This window comes from Falco biarmicus, chromosome 4, assembly GCF_023638135.1.
Source record: "Falco biarmicus isolate bFalBia1 chromosome 4, bFalBia1.pri, whole genome shotgun sequence".
NCBI lineage: Eukaryota > Metazoa > Chordata > Aves > Falconiformes > Falconidae > Falco > Falco biarmicus.
The window spans coordinates 37,404,500-37,425,684 of record NC_079291.1 but is presented as its reverse complement, the minus strand read 5'-3'; positions in this window follow the sequence as shown (position 1 = coordinate 37,425,684).

The window sequence follows — 21,185 nt, the reverse complement described above, 5'->3', positions numbered from 1 at the left end:
CCAGGTAGTGAGGGATTGATTGACTACCAGACTATTACAAGGTAAATCTTCAATATAAAGCATGAACTTATAGATGTGGATTTATAGGTCTTTCAGGCAAAATGTTCTAATTTTTATTTTTCTTCGTAAGGCAATTATTTAATTCCTTTCAGTTTGTCAAGCAGTAATATGGACTTGAACCTTCAAGTCCTATCTCTTTTATTTTTTTTCTTAAGCCAGTGGGTCAAACACTGTCCCTTAATGCACCCACCAAGTCCCACTAATGTCAGCTTTCCTTCAGAGGATGAAATAATATGATTTAGTCCCAGAAAGCAGACCTCAAAGTCAGAGGCTTTTATAAGCATGCTACTTAGACCAAAGGCTTTAGCAAGTGGATTCTAAGGATTTTATTATGAGGAGCCTGATATGGAGTGGAAACTCTGAGCCATGAGGACATGCCCTTTCTCTCAGCCAAGCTGTCATCAGATGTGGTGGATGCTGAGCTACAGGTCCTCTGCTTTTGTTCCAGCTGGTATTGATGGCTGTCCATCTGCTACCAAGCAGGCTATGAAACAAAAGCCTTTCAGCAAATATCTTTTACAGTAAATATTTTTAATAGAATTATACTGTGGGTGAGGTATGGAATACTAAGAAAAGTATATTCAAGATAAAACAAATTTAAATACCTATAGGGTATTTAAATGTTTACATATGTTAATGAGGGAAATGTCTGCTTTATAATCAAAACCATATACTATATTGCATTCTTACACTAGATGAAGTTACTTTAATAAAGAAAAATTAAATTAAAAAAATAAATGCGGTGGGCTACTACATATTTATAGACTCTAGAAACTACAAGGCATATTCCTGCTGGTTTGAGGGCTGATTTTACATTAAATGCTTTTAAGCAGTTATTTATTACTGCTTACCACTGTGTTAATAAAAACAATTGTCTTTAAAAAGTGAAAAATAGATCCCAGTATTGACCAGTACCATCACTCCATATAAAATGGGAATTTTCTGAGTCTTAATTGTAGTTAATAATAAAAGACTTCACTTTCTTCTCTTTAAGATCAAGGCTGATCCCTCTTAGCAGTGCATCTTGAATAAATGCATCTTGTGTCAGCTCATTGTAAATCTTCTGAAAAACAGCCATCTTTGTAGGGAACAGAGCTCCAGGTACAACAGAGAGAACAAGCATTTGCTCTTTTCTAAGGAACAGCGCTGTTCGCACTACATCATTTTCATAAGTAGGTGCTCAGTTCAGGGCAGCATCTTTGTATGGCAGTTTCATTCTTAGTCCGGACAAATCACCCTTCTGATCTGAGCTATTGCCAGGCAGTGCCTGGCCTGTAGGATCTGTTTAAGTGTGCTAAGCTGCATCCCTCACAGTCCTTTCCCAGAGCGTGCACTGATGTTTGCTGATGACCAGGGAAATGGTTTTTCTGCTGCTGAGGAAGCTGCTCACTGGTGGCAGCCCTTTGAGCTCAGGGTCCCTCTGGATGGTCCCCACCACCCCAGGAGCAGCAGCACCTGTACAGTGGTGCTTCCACTCTCAACCACCCTCCCTGCCAATAAAGAAGGTGGAGGCCACGCTGCAAGGGGGCACAGGGAAAGACCAAAGTAGTAGCAGTGCTGTGCTGTAGCTTGTGCTTGGAGCCATGCCAGCGTCTGGATTTCCTCTGCCTGTGAGAGAATAAGAGGGTTCCAGGTGCCTCATGAACAGGCAGATGTACACAAAGCCATTGCTAAAGCAACTGCTGAGAAAGATGATGTTGTGTTGTCAGCCACCTACACAGCATGAGGAGCTGGACACAGGTTTGTGGCCACCAACCCACATTTGTTGTCAAGGGTCCTGAACCCCATCGTTCACATTTTTTTCATTTTTTATCCTGCTGGGATTTCCAGCCAGTCCCCTTCTACAGTGCTCTCCCTCATAGGCTCAAGTTTTTCAAAATTACAACTCTAGAGCTCTATAGAATCCCTTCACAATCAAAACAGCTATAAAGCCCTGTGAAAACTGGGTGCAATCCTCATTAATCTGTCTCCCTGTGCGGTCAGTGCCTTACCTAAGGTTACAGCTTTCAGAAGATGTTAGGAGGTACATTACCTGCTGTTGTCCAAGAGGGCTGGGAGAATATACTCCATGCTATTTTATCATAGCTTTTTCTGTGACAGGCATTTCACACCTCAGCACTTCATTAGGCACAACACAGATGTTCAGCAGTGAACACCTTCTGGGGAACATTTCCTAGTACAAGCCTGAGCATGAATGAAAAAGCTATAGACAGCAAATTCCCAACAAGGCAAGAGGAATGGGACACTAACATTTACAATTCCTAACAATAATGGAAAAATGCAATTAATTTCATGGAAGGGGTTATATAGATACAGATAGAAATTGCGGTTTAAGGCATGGGAAGCATTGTATTATATTTCTAGCATCAGAAGAGATAGAAAGTTATACTCTTCATGTCTGGTGTGATCTTACAGTTGTAGGGTGTAAGCTGCAGGACTGTGTACACATGCATGTCTTCAGAAAGCAGGCACTCCTCAAGAGCTGTCCTGCTTCCATATTCTATGTTTTTACCGTTGTTTACATTCTTGTGCAGAGAATATTTATGTGAATGTAGAAAAAAAATGAAGACTTGTTTTGGTAAAATCATAGACCCAGAGGGTGAGAATTCAAAATTCAAAAAAATCCTCCAGCCACGTTTCCACCCTCTCCATCCCCCAAACCATGCTAAGTGCATGTGTCATCCCTGCTGCTGGAGACTTTGTGATTAATTTTCTGTAAATGTAGTGTTTCACTGTTATTATTATAAAATGTTTTCCATTAGTAGGGGTGATGTCTGTGCTGATTGTCAGAAAGAGGCTTTTCTTCTGCAGCCACATTGACCTGTGTTCAGCAGCACAGTCCTTATGCTCCACCGGGTAGTTATCCTGTGAGCACCAAAACAGTGTTGCCCTGAGCAAAGCGACCCACAAGATGTCCTTCATAAGCAGCATGTTGGTGTCTTCCTCCCACTCTCCCCTGCTGCTGCCACAGCTGCAGCTTTTCATGACGCATCTCTGGTCACAGCTGTGGTACTGGCTTTGCAGGGCAGTCCTGGCCTCGCCTGCTTCAGTACCGTCTTCACCGGCTTGAGTTTTCAGCTCAAAGATCATGGAATGTTATGAGGATTTCTGACTTTGAGTCCCAACAGGCCAAAGGGAAAGAAAAGCAAGGAGAGAAAATTCTGGTGCTCTTTTATCAGTTCACTCATCCTCTATCACAGTGTAAAAAACCTACCGTGTTTGCAAGTGGGACAGCAATGCAACCTCTTCCACACCACCCGTGCTCTCCCTCTTTCCTCCCTTGCACATGCCTGTGACCAGGTAAGCCAAGCCTGCTTGCTCCCTCCAGAGACACACTCAGTTCATTTCTGTTCGGCAGTGTCAGAGGTGGTGTTGCAGATGCTTTAACGGGTTTAAAAACATCTCTCCCCACCCCCCCACTCCAGTTCCTTCTGGTTGAAAATTGAATCAGAAGTACTGAAAGGCTTCGCAAGACATTTCCAGTAACACATTGATGCCTTTCCAAGACTTCGCTGCCAGCAAGTCAGGTGAAGTTTGGGCCAATATCAATGTTTACAGATTCTTGAGTGAGCTGAACTGAATTTGTCAACCTGAGCTGTCTTATGTTCGCTGCAACACCTGTCTATACAAAGCCACTTTTAGCTCTCTTGCACTCATGAGTTCTTATATCTTGTCAGTCATTATGGCACACCTCTCACATTGGAAGCACTGACAGAAAAACTGGCTTTGATCATGTGAGAGAGTCACTTTTTAATAGGAAATTTAGGCAACAAAAGGTATAGGGTGTGACTCACTTGCTTAGACATAAACACCTAAAATAGGTCAGAGCTAAAACTGTGCTGATCACCCTGGGCTCCCCAGCTAGCCTGGGGTGCAATCTGCTGCCCTAAAGCAGCTATCAGGACTGGGCCAGCTCATAGAGTCCCAGCAGTGGCCCTTTCTGCTGGCCACTGAGGCAAAGCAGGGTGGCTAGCTCAGAGGAGCAGTGGAGATTTACATGGTTAGATGAGATGAATCCTAAAAACCTAAAATTGTTGAGAGCTGTTTTCTGGTAAAGAATATGGTGAGTTGGTTATGCTGAGAAGCAATTAATAGCGATTCTTGGGGGATTTATTTTCTCTCCCGCCCCCATCCTTTTTTTCTGTCCTCAGCCACATAGCTATAAATAGAGATGAGTAGCTGAGTGCCTGAAGCAGTCACTTATCAGTGTCATCTCACTGAAGTGTACAATTAGTTTCTGTTTCAAAAATGCCAGTTGATTGTAATTGTCTCATTGTGACTGCACAACTGCAAAACATGTATTAATCCTTGCACTGGCACATACAGGCAGTTAGCAGTCATGCATGCACAGTGCATTAATCTCCCAGTTAGCAGCAAGAGAGAGAGAGAGAAATCTTCCTGTAAGGGTCAGTCAGAAATCTTGGTTCATTTCAGCTCACACATCACAGATTGCCTTTGCTCCCTGCTCTTCCCATTTGCGAACTTCATTATTTCCCCATGGGAAGCACAAGTTAGGAAGCTGGCGGTGCTGCAGGGGTGGCCCATGGCACCCTGTGCCTCCCGCTCACCCCAGCGGTGTGGGAGCAGCTGGGGCTGGAGGACTCTGCATGGGAGCAGCCAGCTCTGCTGAGCACAGGCCAGCACTGCCTGCAGCTTCAGTGGAAATTTCTTGTCTTCACCTCGGCATGGATGTGTGTGAGCCTGAGGAGGATGGAAATGACCTTAGAGGTCCAACGTGCATGGTAAAAATACTCTGACAGGTAAAACAATGTTGCTTGTCTGGTATAGCCTTTCTCTCCTCACATACCTCTTGTGGCAACATGAATACAAACTGGCTGGAAATTCAGTTGTCATTGATCTTTAACTGTTTCTAACCCTACAAATCGTGATTTGGAAGGTCTGTGAGTACTAAACCATCTAGTATTTGCATTCAATCTCATTGCACTTTTTCCTAATTCATTCTCCTGGGACAACAGGCCAGGAACAGCGCAAAGTGTGAAGGAGTATAATCAGCTGAATCACTGAATTGAAATTCTTCGGTTATGAAATTTGAGAGTAAAGAATATAATAAATGCAGTAGATAATATTGATAGCAATAATAAAGATCTACTGTTTTCCAAAGGAGCAAAGATGCCATTTTCCCCTTGGCTTTTGCTGCTCCCACTGAAGGCAGCATAAAGTACAAAACAGGTTTACTAAAGATGGATCGTGCTGAAATAATGTGATACCCTTCCTTGTCAAGATAATAGGGTTGCTTTAAAGAGAAAAAAAACCAAAAAAACTCAAATTATTGTAGTGGAGCTTATTTATCTGGTTTTCAAAATGCAGTTGACATTATGTCACATAGAACATTAGTTAAGATTAAGAACATGGAGATATCAGATGAATTCTGAAATAGCGAGCTGGCTCGGAGGGTGATGGCAAAGGATCCTGCTTCAAGGAAAAGTACCAACAAATCACTGCCATATGTGCCTCTCAGAGCTTAGTCTCAGGACCAATCTTGCTTCATATTTTCATTAATCATTTTGGCACACAAAATAGAATGGGCTGATGAATGATACAGAATGAGAAGAGCTCAGGCCTAAAAAGCAGGAAATGTTTGCTGTCACACAGACAGACCTGAATAAATTCAATCGTACAAATGCAGGGCTATGTCTGATATAACACAGACTCCTGCTCTAGGCTGGCAATGGAAAAGACAGGTTAGTTGATCATGCAGTAGTACAAGGCATTGGGAAAAAGAAAATGCACTCACAGGGACATATCAGTTCCCATACTTCCAATAAAAGTGAGTAAATACTAATGCCACTGTTGGGACCTTATCTAGAAAATTGCCAAAAATTGCAGTCATCCTAAGACAAATTCAAATATATGTGGTCAGAGGGGGGCTGCTAAAATGAACAAGGAAATCAGGTCCTTGTAACAGAAAATGAAACTGAAAAATCTGGAATTACTGAGTTTAGCACTGTTGGCACCAGGAAGGCTGGGTCACTCTCTGGAGTAGTCTTTTAGAGTTACTGATGACATTTCAGTGCCCCTTTTGCACTGAAGCATTTAGGCAACTCTTTCCTCTTCTGTTTGACTGGTGTCCAGTGAATCAGCTGCAAGAGATATCAGCTGGAGAGCTTGGAATGGTGGGTAGTGTGGCTGGTGGCATGTGTAGTAACTGGAGAAAAATTGTTATGCTGAGGTAAGAAGGCAGAGGGAAACATAACTTCCAAAAGACTGTATCAAGGGCCTCCTACACCCCATTCCATTAAATATTTCATGACACATATCAATTGCTGGACTGGTTCTTTATTCGGTGAAGTGGCAACTTTCCAAGTTAATTTTGGAGTTTGCTGTCACTTCTGACACCACTCAAAAGACACCTCCAGCCCTCATGCTGGAGCTTATCCTTGAGGGCCTTTTACATTTTTTGGAAATGGAGTCATCCAAATTAGGAAAGCAGCAAGAACACAAAGCTGAAGCAAATAATCACACAGCTCAATGGCAACTTTCTATAAGTATTATGAAATTAGTTTGTAACTGATTTATAGGAAGTTCAGGCAAATACAAAAATAAACAAACATTGTGACTTACTGGCACTTCATTGCTGCATAGAAGTAAAAGCTGTTAAAATGTATTTGATAAATAAACTCTTCGACAGAAAGTAATCTTAAAATATTACAAGGAAAATTAAGAATATGAGCAAACGGAAAGATTCCAGAGGCTCTCCAGGCATAAAACCTGACACCATTTTACACAACTGGTAGCAAGTTCCGTTTTTAAGGCAAATTAAGATACTGAGAAGTATTTTTTAATCACTTTGTCATGTCTTTTTACAGCATCCATGTTATTTTTAGTTTCATAATCCAAACAATTCTAAGTTATTGTACAAGTAAATTAGAGAAACTATATTTTATAAACTGGACAGCAATCACAGCCCTATATATACATTTCACATTCTTCTATTTTTTATGGTGGTATCAGAAATAAAAAGTTTATAAGTATATATTGCAAAAAAGTCACTTCAGAGGGCTATAAGCTAGTAAAAAGTCCTGTTTTCTTAGTAAACACAAAATGGAAGTTATTTAGGGATTACAGGTATTCTATCAGAAAATATATTTTGTGGTCACTAAAGGCAGGAAACTAGCCAGACCCTGAGCACTAAGTGCACTTTCTCAGCTGCTCTGGTCTTCTCCAGCAGCTAGTAAGGAATGAGACGTTCCCATAACAGCCTTAGGTGGCCAGTTGGGTCCAGACAGTGGGGAAATGCCTGTGCAAAAGCCTTTCCAAACAAAGTGCTCAGCCCTCTAAAGGTCATTGCTTCTGTCCATGGATGGAGACCTGTGAGCATTTGTTCAGCTGGAAGACCCTGAAAGGTCTTGCAGGATGTGTAGCATTTTGCCTGGCTGCCCAAACTGAGGTTAAATTCTGCCCACGTAGCGTTATTCATTCAAAGATTTCAAAATACTTCCCAGCGGTTAGATGGGTAATTCCCTTCCCCTCACCTTCAGTTCTGTACAAAAAAAAGCCTCAAAGAAAAACAAGAAATCGAGGTCCAGAGTTTGACTTAAGTCTGAGTAGTAAAGACAATCATGTTCTCCTGAGTATTAGTCCTCTGTAAACTATTTTCTGCTGCTAATCCTACTCCAGTCATGAGGTATGATGCTAATATTGGACAACAATTAAAACAAGGACTTTGTGCTATTGGTGCTAAGCACCAGTTTAAATTCTCAAGCACTGAAATCTGAAATCAAAGGAGGAACCACTTATCTTTTTTGTCCTTTTGGTCTTAAACCATAGAATCATAGAATCATTTAGGTTGGAAAAGTCCTTTAAGATCACCGAGTCTAACCTTAAACTCTGCCAAGTCCACCACTAAAACATGTCGTTAAGTGCCACATTTACACAACTTGCAAATACGTTCAGGGATGGTAACTCAACTGCTTCCCTGGGCAGCCTGTCCCAATGCTTGACCACCCTTTCTGTGAAGAAATTTTTCCTAGTATCTAATCTAAATCTCCCTTGGTGCAACTTGAGGCCATTTCCTCTTGTCTTATTGCTTGTTACTTCAGAGAAGAGACAGACACCCACATTGCTACAGCCTCCTTTCAGATAATTGTAAAGAGCTATAAGGTCTCTGAGTCTCCTTTTCTCCAGCTAAACAACCCCAGTTCCCTCAGCCGCTCCTCATAAGACTTGTACTGAGTCTAAATGACTCAAACACACTGTTTTAATTCATTAAATATTTTACCCCCTCCCCAAAAAAGCCCTAGGTGTGATGCACAAAAGCAATTAATAAATTATTCAACTCAATCCCATGACTTCGTGCATTAATACATGAAGCCTCTGACCCCCTACAACATGAAGGTTTTAGTGATTAAAGAGGCATTCTGGCATAAATAGGTCAAATGCAGAGCTCTGGAGCTTCCTTCACCATCTGAATCTGAGTTGGTAGTCTTTCTCTCCTTAATTATAAAATCCCAGAAACTGAGGGAAATAGAGAGAAGCTTGAAATCCTATAAATAACACATAGCAATGCTTGGCTTCTTTGGGGTTTCTCAGGTGTTGTCATGTTCTGAACTGTGCAGCCAGCATTCTTCATACATTAATAATCAAGAGGGGAGACATTAAAGAAGAAGAAATATGTGAATAATACAAGAGACAAGGGAAAAATAATGAAAGCAAATGTCCTTCACCTGACATTGGGCATGATCATTCTGTCCCTGTGCAAATAAATTTCTGGCTTCAGGTCTGGTAATGAGGCAGTAAGTTGCTTATAAGTGCTGCTGAAGGCAGATAAAGACAGCTGTACTTCCAGATAGCTGGAGTTCTGTTCTACGTAGTATTGCAGAATTAAACCCTTTAAGATAACAGGGGAAAATTAAAAAGGCCTCTTAGCTTCACTGTCTTACACGGGATCCCTGGCATTTGGAAAAGCTGTGTATAAAAGCAGCCTGAGAAAACTGAAGCTGCAACCTCCCTGCACAGCTCTCCCAGTCCTACCTCTGTTGGGAGAGCCGAGTCCCCGCTGGTAACGACAGGCTGCAACCATCAACAGCCACGGAGAAAAGGTGCTTTAATCAGCTTCTCATACCCTGATAGTTTAGTACCTTTCTGTAACCCAGAACCTTTTTTATTTGTTCCTATTCCCTTGCCATCTTATTTCCCCACAGTGAGAATTCCCCAAGCTCTGGCTGCTGGCACTGGCTGCTTCCCAGAGGTAGCCAGACAGGATATGAAATTCACCAGCACTGGTGTGCCTACAGCTCATTCACATGTTTTCCCCCCAAATGAGGCAAGTGGGGACCCTAAAGATGTCTTTTGCTTTCCTGCCTCACTCCCACTCATCTCTGACCGCTTGCCTCTCAGCTGCAGAGGTACCAAGGCTAATGGTTATGTCAGGATGTGGGATCAGCACCTCTAGGTAAGATTTGCACTTCTGTAGCTTTATGTACATATTAATATTATTTGTCAGAGAAAATGATGGAGGAAGAAGTCAGGTGAAGAATACAACTTTCTTGTGCCAAATGTGGTCATTTGAAAATTGCAGTTCAAAGTCACAGCCATTTTTTGTGTGATGTGATTACAACTCTTCAGACACAGAGCCCTAACCCTGAACTCCATTTTTTAAATGTAAATGTTTTTGTCTGATAAGCTTAATCGAATCTGACTTCAGATGTCTAATAGTTATCCTAATAAAATAATTCACTATAATCAGCCTAGCATAATATGTGCCTGCAGATCATTCATCCCAACTATTTGAATGTTTATCGCAAGAGAGGACGATTGCTCTTTTTCATGCCCTCTTCACTGACTTTAGAGGTAAGCTGTTAGACCTCCAAGGTCTGGTGAGATAAATTACATCCCACAGTGGCCAGCTGGGAACTCCAAAGGATCAAATCTCACAGATGCTGTGTGCTATTCGATGCCCCTTAAACTCACCTGCATCCTGATGACTCCACATAACATCTGGTACACACCATACCTTTAAATGATGTTTAAAAGCAATAAGCAATGCTTACAAAGAATGTACAGTGTCAACACCAGAGTAACAGTTACCACAGATGTCCAAGCACTCTCCAAACTATCCAGCTGCAACAAGGTCTTTTACCATCTCATACCAGCATACTCTTCATACAGTCCCTCTGCTGCCTTCTCCTCGTCTCACCTCATCCCAGGCACACTCTCTCTTCTCTTGCTTCTTCCTCGGCTGCTCCCTCTTCCCTGGCTGCCCAACCCCTTAACAGAACCAGCCCCAGCTGCACCTTATCTACATCGGCCAACCCACCGCCCCTGAAGCCAGCCCACAGCTGTATATTATCAATGTTAATTAACCCAGCTTCATTCCTCCACACAGATACATTTTTGAGAGAGGAAAAAGGTTTCTCCTGCGTTTTCCTTAGTTGAAGTTTAAATAAGCATATAATCCACACCGGATCGATGTACAGAAAATCTCCCTGTTGGCTGAACTTGGCACATGTTGTTGAATCATGCTTATCCCTGTTAATGTTCAGTTAGAAGTGATGATTAAATCTTCTCAGAAAAAGAATGAAATTTTTTAATTACGAGAAATCATTCCTGGACGAGAATATGTATGCTGACAGAGAGAGACAGAAAGAAAGAAATGCTGAATTGTAAAATAAGTATTCCACTTGATCCCAACATCACCACTGTCTTTACTGGCAGTGACCTTGGTGGAAAACTGTGCCACTTTTATTTAGAAATAAATTTTGAACTACAGAAATTGAATGCAGATTTTTGGGCACCACTGGTAGGCACAATGCACATAAGGGTTTTGGTTTGACCAACTATAGAAACAAGAGTCCAGTAACAAGTATCTATTTGCATGCTAAATATGGATTGGTACAATTAAATGACAGATTACATAAAAGCACTCATCCATACTAATCTGTCAAAAAGCAGTTCATGCTGTATTTCACAGGCGTGCTTTTGAAGTCCAGCTGAAAATATCCTTTTCCCATGTAGCTTTAAATAACACGCAAACAGAATAAACTACTATCTTTCTATTTGAGTGAAGAAATAGCTCTGTCATCTTAAAAACCTTACACTGTAACTATGTTTTTTTGTGTGACATGCAGGGACTCTGTTCTGGCAGATGACTGGAAGGCATCAGGAGAGCCAAGTGGAGACCATGAAACATCACATGAATCCTTAAGTACTGAGCTCCTTGGCTTTTGTAATTTGTTCCTTCCTACTCAGCTCAAGCAGAAACTCCAGCGCTCTCCAAAGTTAAATTTGGATTTACAGGACAATAGTTTCTGTCTTCTTTTACACAGAATTGGTGCGTTTTTATTGACAATTATAGTCTGTGGATAAGCTATCTTTTCTGCACTTACAAAAGGGTACATGTAATACCTATTCAGTATATAGTTAAGAGACTTACTATTCTAACATTTTGCTTTCTTCTCTAGCTTCATGTCATGCCTTGAAAATGTTTATATCCTCCTTTTGTGAGTCATATGCCTCAAAGTCAGAAAAAACCCATGACAGTTTGTAAGCTCTCATAGGAGTAATCCATTAATAAAATGGCTATGGATTTCCATCCCATACACTACTCATTGGCTAGTACTGCTTTACAGTGTGGGGATATGGACATTTCCAGCACAACCAATGAAGATCTCTGCATTTTGGGCATGTTGAACAGACAAAAGAAATAGCTGTTTAATTTTCTGTAACAAGAGCAGCTCAGTGTTATCACCCTGTACTTAAAATAATTTGATCTTTAGCAATTCCTGAAAATAGATCCCACGCAAAGCGTGAACTTGGTGACATGAGCATTTCCGATGACACGTCTTTGCTTTCATGCTCAGTGCAGTCTATCAGTTCTCATTTGTGAGTGCACCAACATCCTAAACCTTGTGCTACATTAACCAGAATGGCATTATTTCCTCCCTTTTTCTGCTGGTGAATGTAGTTTGAGGAGTGTTCATTATGATTTTATTCTTCCTTGTAATAGGACTGTGCTGACACTAGCCATTGAATTAATGAGAACAGGTGTCTTTTTGTATTTTCTCCCTCCTGTTCACCCTGTTCTCCCACCCCCTCAACCCCTTTCTTTCAGTAGAGATCTGCTACTTCTTTGTTCATGAATAATGTGCTGGGTTTCAACTCAATTAGTATGTAGCATCAAAAGAGGTTTGTCAGGTGTTGTTACCTGAAGCTGCCCCTCTCACTGAAAACACTTTTATATACTGCTTCTCCTATATATCATGTAACCTAGCCAATAGCTAAAATAAATATAGTATCCCAAACCGGACTGTATCATATTTTATAAATGAGATATGAAGTTGATTTGCAGCTATGGGACATAGGTTTGTAAAGGCATTTGTGCATGGACGCTCCAGAAAGGGAGGCAAGAGGTTGTGTTCATGGAAATAGGAAAGCTTAGTTTTCATTCTCTCTTCACTAAAACAGAGGAATATCAGAGAACTGCATAGATGCCTGTATTATAAAGCACAAAACAAAGATATTTTGATTGCATATTTGATGCTTTTTGAAAAGCTTGAGGAGTGGTTAGAAAGAAAGAATGGGCTGAAAAAGTGTGCAAAATTAGTTTGTATCTGATACAGATCATGCAGAAGGGCTAGAAAGCGTTATATGAACATCTGGCTTTTCCAGTGAATGTTCTGTGTTAGGACAGTGGGTTGTAAAGAATATACTCAGAAGCCAAAAATATTATCTAAGAGTATAAACAGTCCAGCAGGAGAAAGAAATAGCTTAGAGGCAGGGAGGCAGAAGTACAGTACTTCTGGACAGGTAACGACTTGGGTGATAAGAATCAATACATGCTGCAGCTTCCTGGGCTTACATTCTGGCCAAATGTTTATTACTTTTCACTTGTTAATACTTAGTAAGCAGTGATTTCTGTAAGAGAAGAATATTTTCTTGCACCTTTAATAAGAGTTGAAAATAATTTAGAAATACATGGTATTCATAAAGAATATGATCTTTCCTTTGCGATCTCTGCCATCTCAATAATCAAATGTTAAAAGGAATTTTTACACACATTTTTTCACCCTTGATTTTTATTTCTATCAAGCAATTGGCATTTTTAAATTCCTTCAGCTGAGAATTACTGTCTAACCAATATGATTAATATCAGGGTTTTTTTGATTTAAATCATTATATTGGTGATCAGGAAATGAAACAGTCTAATCACAAAATAATCAAGTTTTAAATTATGGAGAGGAGAGAACAGTAAAGTAAATTTCAAGTTCAGAGTAAAAATTAACAATAGGCAACAACTTCAGAGGTTGACTTGATGAAGTTATGAGCTAACCTCACCTTTTTCATCTTCTGTTGCTTCATGTCCTTGGTTTGAGGTTTTCCTGAGCTATCTGGACTGAACGGAGCACAGTAACATTTATTTTAACGGGCTAATATGAATAATAGTCGAGGTAATACGGAGAAAGGTACATGGCCAATGAAGCGGGCAGGGGCAAAAGTCAGGGTTCACTAAGGCTTTCAGCTGCCCTTTCGGAAGTTCACGTAAACAGTGTACATACTGTTTGCAATTACAAGGTGTCCACCGTGAAGTTGCTGTGAATTTACCCTGGTTCAGAACTGTAGGGCAGCTCCAGAGTTTCTCCGTACCAGCGTTGCTCCTGCACTTGTGTATAACAGAGCAGTGCTGGTCACTCCCCGGGAGCAGGGACTGTGCTCGGACCACACCAGGTTGCACCAGGCTGTGTTCTTTGGGTGGCTGCTGTCACTTCTCACCATGGGTAACACAGCTCAAGGGTGCGTGGAGAACACTGTATCTTTCTTCTGACCTACCCTGGTGTGAAGCACAGAGAGTGGGAACCGTACAGCCTTGTGTACTCACAGCGATGGCAAACAAGCACAGCCCTGGGCTTGGGAGTGTCACAAATACACAGTAAATTCACTCTTTCCAAGGAATAGTCACATTCTAGTAGTAGCCTCCTTTGTACTGCAGTCTTTTCTAGATATGGTATCTTCTATAAAGGGAATGGTAAAACATGCACTGTGATGCCCCAGTATTTGTCCCAGTGACAATTTTACTCCCCAAAATCTTCAGCTACCAGAGTATGCTTATATTTTCTTTTACTACAAAAGTTTAGATTTCAAATTCATATGGGATTTTCAGATCCCAATTGGATAAAAATCAGAAATTAATATTGCATGCCTCAGATTGTTGCGACGGAGGGAAGACACAGTCACTCAATATGAGTGATCAGCAGACTTCCTTTATTGTCTCTTACAGTCACCTTTTATGCCTTCTTATAATTAGCTCATACATATTACAAAAGTTAAGCTCATTATTGGTTAGTTGCCTAAATACCAAGCCCGCCCCTTGTTTCTCTTCTGTAGTTATCTGTTCCCACCTGCAACATTCTTTTCCCACCAAAATCTTCCTGTTATTGTGTAACAAGGACAGCCAAAGACAGTGTATTTTGCTTTACTTCAGATAAGCTGAGAGCAATGTGCATTTTTGTCCAGCCAGCTGGACTATGTCTATGTGACCCTTTTCAGCTAGTCAGTTATCCACATCAGATAAAATCCTTTCAGGTTGTTTACACTGTAAATATTAATATCTGTAATATAAATGACATTTAGTGTCAAATTACACTGCAGTAACTGCCTGGTCTATACCAGAGGACTGAATGCATCATGCAAAGACTTAACTGGCACCATTAAACTTTGTATTAATCTTTGGAATTACTCATGTGGGTTCTTTTTATTTTTGCTCATTTCATGAGCTATATAAACATGGGAATAAAAAAAAATAATATTAATTTGCTATAGTTCATTCCTGATTTTTTCCCAGAATTTTGAGGTTTGATTAATTTTAGTTTCTTTTAAATTTTTCAGTTTGGAAGTTTCCATATATATATATATTTTGGGGAAAAAATTGTTTTAAACCATACTAAAGGCTTTTTAGCTGGAATCCCAAGATAATCAGCTGATTTATAGCAAAGTACTAAAAAACTTGTAAAAATTCCAGAATCTGGGGTAATTGCTTACTGGTTCCAAGGTGCTGTAGTATGTAGGAATATATTCACTGACATTAAAACCAGGCACTCTGAGGATAAAATACTTCAAGACTGATAGCAATTTATTTAACATTTTCCAATGCTAATCTAAGAAATTGGTCTTTAAAATTATTTCTAAAACATGTAAACAATAGATGTCCCTTCCAGTTTGTGCTGAAATATGTATGAAAGGAAGTAATGAAATGGAATGGTGGAAGATCTGATTTACTATGTTTTTTACAGTTGTGGATAGTATGACCAAGTTATATAAATAAATGACTCACTGCAGAAAAGTCTAAATTTTATAAGCCGATCCAACAAATTCCAACTCTTTTTGCTAAAACGGATGACTTTTTTTAAAGGTCATTCTATCACGTCTAGGTGTATTACAGGCAGACCTTTTTCTTGTTGTTCTTAAACTCGGAAATTTACATTTTATCTTAATGTCTAATGTCCATAGACACGTATATTTGAAAATTATGGTCTTAATATAAGATGTCATGGGTCATGCATGGTTTTTTTCCAGATTATTAAAACAAGCCAGATCACAATTACCAGTTATTAAATGAGGTAGGTCACAGTGCTTCAGAGTAAGCTCATCTTCACTCTAAAGGATCTGAAAGCTACATCATCTGCTATAAATACATATGTGTATATTTAAGTGCACAGTATAGCAGTATACAGAGTGCAGGAACACACACTAACACAAAAAAAGCCTCTCCTGGCTGGAAGAAGAGACTAAGTGACCCAAAAATATTAGACTTTGTGTTTTCTCATCTGTATTCGATGTGCTTTATTTTCATTCTCCATGTTCTCCCTTTAGTACAGTTCTTTTAAAAGTATTTTCTTAATTTAATTTATTTTACTTTAACCGAATAAAAAATAAATTGCATTTTTCCAGTGAATGTATAACTACCTACTGCTGTGCAGTAATATATACTTAACATAAAAAGATTGTTAATTAATTGTTTAATTATTATCAAAAAAAGGAGGTAAGTATTATGTGGTATAACATAAATAATAATTGGTACTTTTTTATATGCTGTTTTGCCTTCAAGGATTGACCTCATTCTTACTGGTCAGATGTATACGGAGACACAAATACTTATGACATCCCACACAAGAGATGTAGCAAAACCAAAGAAATAACTTGAATAGACTTCAGTACTAAAATCCTGTGAGAAAAAGCTATTTTTAAAAAGCTCTCCATTAATTGTGATGTCTAAAGGATACATAAGGATCAAAGTTACTGCCAATAATGCCACATACCTCAGAGCATCCTCGCTTCTTCTCTAAGATCTTCTGCTCTGTAGTTCTTGGAACTCATTTGCTCCAGGTTATTAGGAGTTCAAGGACAAATATTTTGAAAAAGCAAGATCTCAAAAGAAAATCTATGGTAACATTCACAAGCCGTTACACTGTGGAAAGTAGTGATTAAAGACCCACTCCTTCCTTTGAGCCCTAAAATTAAAAAAATGAAAAATCATTCTGCTCCACAACTTAGTGTTTAACTCCTTGATGCTACCACTGCACTACAGAGGCATCTCCTCCAAGATGTGGTTACATGTGCAGTTCGTCCTAAAAAATTTTGGGTGCTAGAAAACAGACTGTGTGCATTTCCTGTCCAGTTAAAAGGGTTTTAAAGGGAGTCATTTAAAAGATGTAGTGGACCATATTCTGTCCTGCATTATACCAGTTCACACTCAGTGATACATGCCTACGTGGATATGACCCAGCAGAAGGAATAAGTGACAAAGAATGAATGCTCCAACTTGGCTGGGAGGATCTCTGCCCAATGTTCTGCTTGTTTTACAGCCATTAGTAGAGAAATCACAACATTCTGCTTGTTTTACAGCCATTAGTAGAGAAATCATTCCTTTTCTGCATCTACTGAGCAATGATTTCCTTCTGATAAAAAGGGCTAACTGTACTCTTTTTATCTGGGCTCAAAGTTAGTGAAATATAAAAGAGTTGCTGAAGATGAAGCTGAGTCAACAAAACTCATTGCATCCAAAATATATTGCCATGTGAGTGTTCTCCTGAAATGCTGAGAGGTGAAAAGCTAGTGCTTTTATCCAGCACGCCATCCAGTCATCTGAGCAATTACTTGCTTAAAGCAAATGACGTCTAGATACTGGAGAAAGATAAAGTTAAAAGTCAATTCATTAAAAATATTTTTCTCCTCAAGAAATGATTTGGTTTTTGAAGTAAATTGAACATAAAGAGTTGGAAGGAAGAAGAAAAACTTGAAATTTTATCATACCATTTTAAGTTTGATTATGTCACAGAGAAAGTAAATGGCAATAGAGTATAAAGAAAGAGAAAGAGGTTAAAGAAGTCAACAGTAATTAAATGGTGATTGAAGCTGAAAGAAAATTGATCTGTGTTAGCTGAAGGCCATTCTTGCCTTTTGGGATGTTATGCATCGGTGAAGAGGGGAAAGAAAGGTTTTTCTTGTTTTGATATGGAAATATATGTCACATCTTCTTAGCCTATGGTGCTGTGAATCAAGACTGCACTTCGTTTCTGGTACACTGATTCTAGTGTCCTATGCATGCTTGTGGGTATTGTGTAAAGATAAGATGCTCTAACAAAGCTTGGCAAGGTCAAAAGGCATGGGAGCTTCAGCAGTTTGCATGCTGTTTTGTCTCGGGGCAAAAAAGAAAAGCGGCCTAAAGCAAATGAATCTAAATAGGGATAGCACCAACGCATCCATGTAAAAGCTGTGCAATATCCATGACTTGGGGATGCAGTGACCCACCAACCGCACATTCAAAGTCTGGCTGTTTGGCAGGCTCTTCTGGAGGGATATTTGGATGTGCTGGCATGAATTTATATGAAAGGAACATATATTGACACTGAACCACATAGAGAAGCTTTAAAAAAGTGAACAGTGCCAAGCAGTTTAAGTTTTGGTTACATGCTGGAGAGGCTGCATTTAATAAATTTCTGTCAGGGCATGAAGAAATGAAGCTAAATCTGTGACTCCGCTCAAGTTAAATACTGCCAATAACAAAAGCATTAGCTAATGCCACTGTAAACTACTTTCTGGGCTAGGTGAGAATCCATGTCCTATAAGTCTTACTCTTGCAAAGATCAGTGCCACTTTCAGGCACCAGAGCCTTATAAAATGGATTATAGACCGTGTTGGAAGATGCAGAGCACAGGCTGCAAGCAAGGCTCAGCACTGTGCAGGAGACGACCTTGCCATGGCTTTTTTGTGCCAGAAGAAAAAATGAACTATGATAATGAGTTATAAAACCAGCAACATTTACTGATTAGAGACTAAACCTTTCAGTTTAGTCACAATTTTGTCACAGTCTCTGTTGACATCACTGGGAGTACTGAGTGTGCAATGAGTCAGTACAGCATGTTTTGGCCATAGCTATGTAGATTTGTGAAATAAGTGGATTAAAATGAGAAAACCAAGTAATTTGCATTACTTAAAGAATAACAGACAGCTACTAAATGGTCTGAGCTACAGTTTTTATGAGCTTTTTGTCACTAGAGAGAGCTGTAGATGCATACAATTAATAACATTTATGTTAAAAAATACATTAATTCCTCCCTCAGTGAAGAATTAGGACAAATAACAAACAAAGCATAACAACCTTTTCTGTCATAAACCACTACTGGGAATCTTTCCCTTCTGTAGTGAATACGGCACTAGCTGCCTGCCATCGTCTTATTCGAGTGTGTCAAGCATAACAAGGATAAGAATAATTTGAGAGGGCCACTTCAAAAAGTAGCTCAGAAAGGAAAGGTGATTTATTATTAAAAGGCATTAGTGATCTATATTTCTCACAACTAGCTTCCAGATGTAGGAGAACAGAAACATTTTTCATGTACTGTAAGACCAGGATGAATGTCAGTGTTCAGGTTTCCTTCAGTAAAGACAGCAAGTTTTCCAAGAATTCTTTCTGTCATTTCTGGATGTGCCGATACTTTAGTTGTAAATCCAGGCCATTCACTGAGGTGCAAAAAAATCTGTTGAACTATGGTTCAACACATGGCTTTGAGCTTGTTTCACTTAAAATTAATATACATTTCCAGTGTTTTCCAGGGGTCATAGAAAATAGCTTCTTAACTTTATAATTATGTAAATTATAATTATTATTTATAATTATTATTTCTAGCCGTCTTTAATGATAATATGTAAGTAAAATATTGCATCCTATCTACCCAGCCACTTAGGTACAGGCTTCACCATACAGCTTTTGTTTGCACTGCAGATCACTTTGACCACTCAAATTATTCCTTAAGCTTCCGCAAATTCTCCTCCACATATCTTAGTGTTATAAGGGCCCCAAGCCTGACTTCTAACTTGTTTTTAGGACATTGAGTCCATTTTGCCTTGCTACAGTTCAGACTGAAGTCAGAGTATTCCAAGAGCTATTGTTAGAAGGATATTCACCATTTTTTTTCCCCATGAGAAAGAAGTAATAGATAAACTATGAGCTACGAGGTCAAATTAGGATTAATTCAACACTGCATTCTCACATGTAGAGATTAAAGCCACAGGAACTTTTTATACCGAAATTCACTTTATCTAGGGCTAGCAGGACCTGAAAAAATCAGGTTTTGACTTTTGGGCATCCTGAAACTTAAGGCATCCATTTATGTTCAGGCTTTCTGAGAAGAGTACTGTGTAAATGGAGACTGCCTAGTGTGCTGTCACCTTCTGTGGGGCATGGAGGTGACAAGGGCTCTGTGTAGCTCTTGCACAGAAGGCCCTTGGCCATTTTGCGCAGCCACCACACAGAGCAGCGCACTTCTTCCATGTGTCAGCCACCATAACTGTTCATGGGCTCGCTCTGAGCTTATATTGGTGTGCAACATGATTTTTCTTTGTTTTAAAATAGCTCACATTTGCTAGGCACAGGTGGTTTATGGCTGTACAAAGTGTACATGTGATCCACAGCTCTTCTGACATTGGGGTTTCAATTCATCCATCTAAATGCAATCACCCGCTGTGCCAGCAGGTACATCCAAGCTGGTCACCACAGGCTTGCTGGATGGTCCATGGGATGTACTCTGTAGAACTCTAAAGTGGGTCAGATGAATCATTCCTCAGAAATTCCCTCTTCTCTCTGCTGAACACAAGAGGAACGGAGCATGACTAACTCAGATGTAAACATCTACATTGCAAACGTTTAAGGTTAAGTGATATAAAAACTGAAAATAAGGATGAGTTAAAATGGTAGGCAGCAATTCAGTGGGAGTTTTGAGAGTCTCAGTAATACGTAAACATTGGATTTAGGTGCCTAAGTAGCAGTCAGGGATTTAAATCTCTTCATTGATTCAGCCCTTTGGCCTGAATTCAGACACCCACGTTACAGAATTTGCACTTTTGATCGCAAGGCCCAGCTCCCCTTGCCCTGGTACCTCAGTGGAGACTGACAGAACCCAGGTGGCAGCACACCGAAGCTGGCCAGACCCTGCAGCAGAGCCTTGGACCCTGGACAACCTGCTGAAGACTGGCATTTAAACTCTTTCTGCCAGAGGACTCCGGCTTAGCCTCTCTCTCTAAAGATGAGTGTCTGGGTAAAAGATTACTTTAGTATCTCTTTCTGTCTGCTACTCTACACAGTTCAGTTTCAAGCGAAGACCATACCTGGGTTCCCACTGTGATCATGGTGAGTGTGAACCCGCTGTCTCCCAACGTGCTCCATAAAGACCACGTAGCAGGGTATTTTGGACTGAGGAAAGACTGAAAACACATTCCTTTTTGCTGAAGCTCTACTTTATGCTGATTCTTTGGGCTATGAGGATAGTCAGTATGAGTCTGCAGCTTAGCAGCATTCATCGTACAAGGGGGAGAGCTGAGTCCTGCCGCTGTAGTGGAAGCTATTGTGTAGCAGAAAGTCACAGGGGATGAGACCTAAGATGAGACTTCCCTTCCAAAATAAATGTTCTGCCACCTAGGCAATACTTTACAAATGCTGTCAGAAAAGGATTATCTTCAACCATAAGAAAGGAAAGGGTTATTGTCTGAAAATAGTCTATCTGGCTGTTGATTAGGGCACAGATATAGGCCTGAATTATTTTTTCGGTTGTTTTCTCTGCAAAACCAGTTTTGGTGAGAATTCTCTGCATGTGCCTAATTCCAGTTAAGTATGTCAA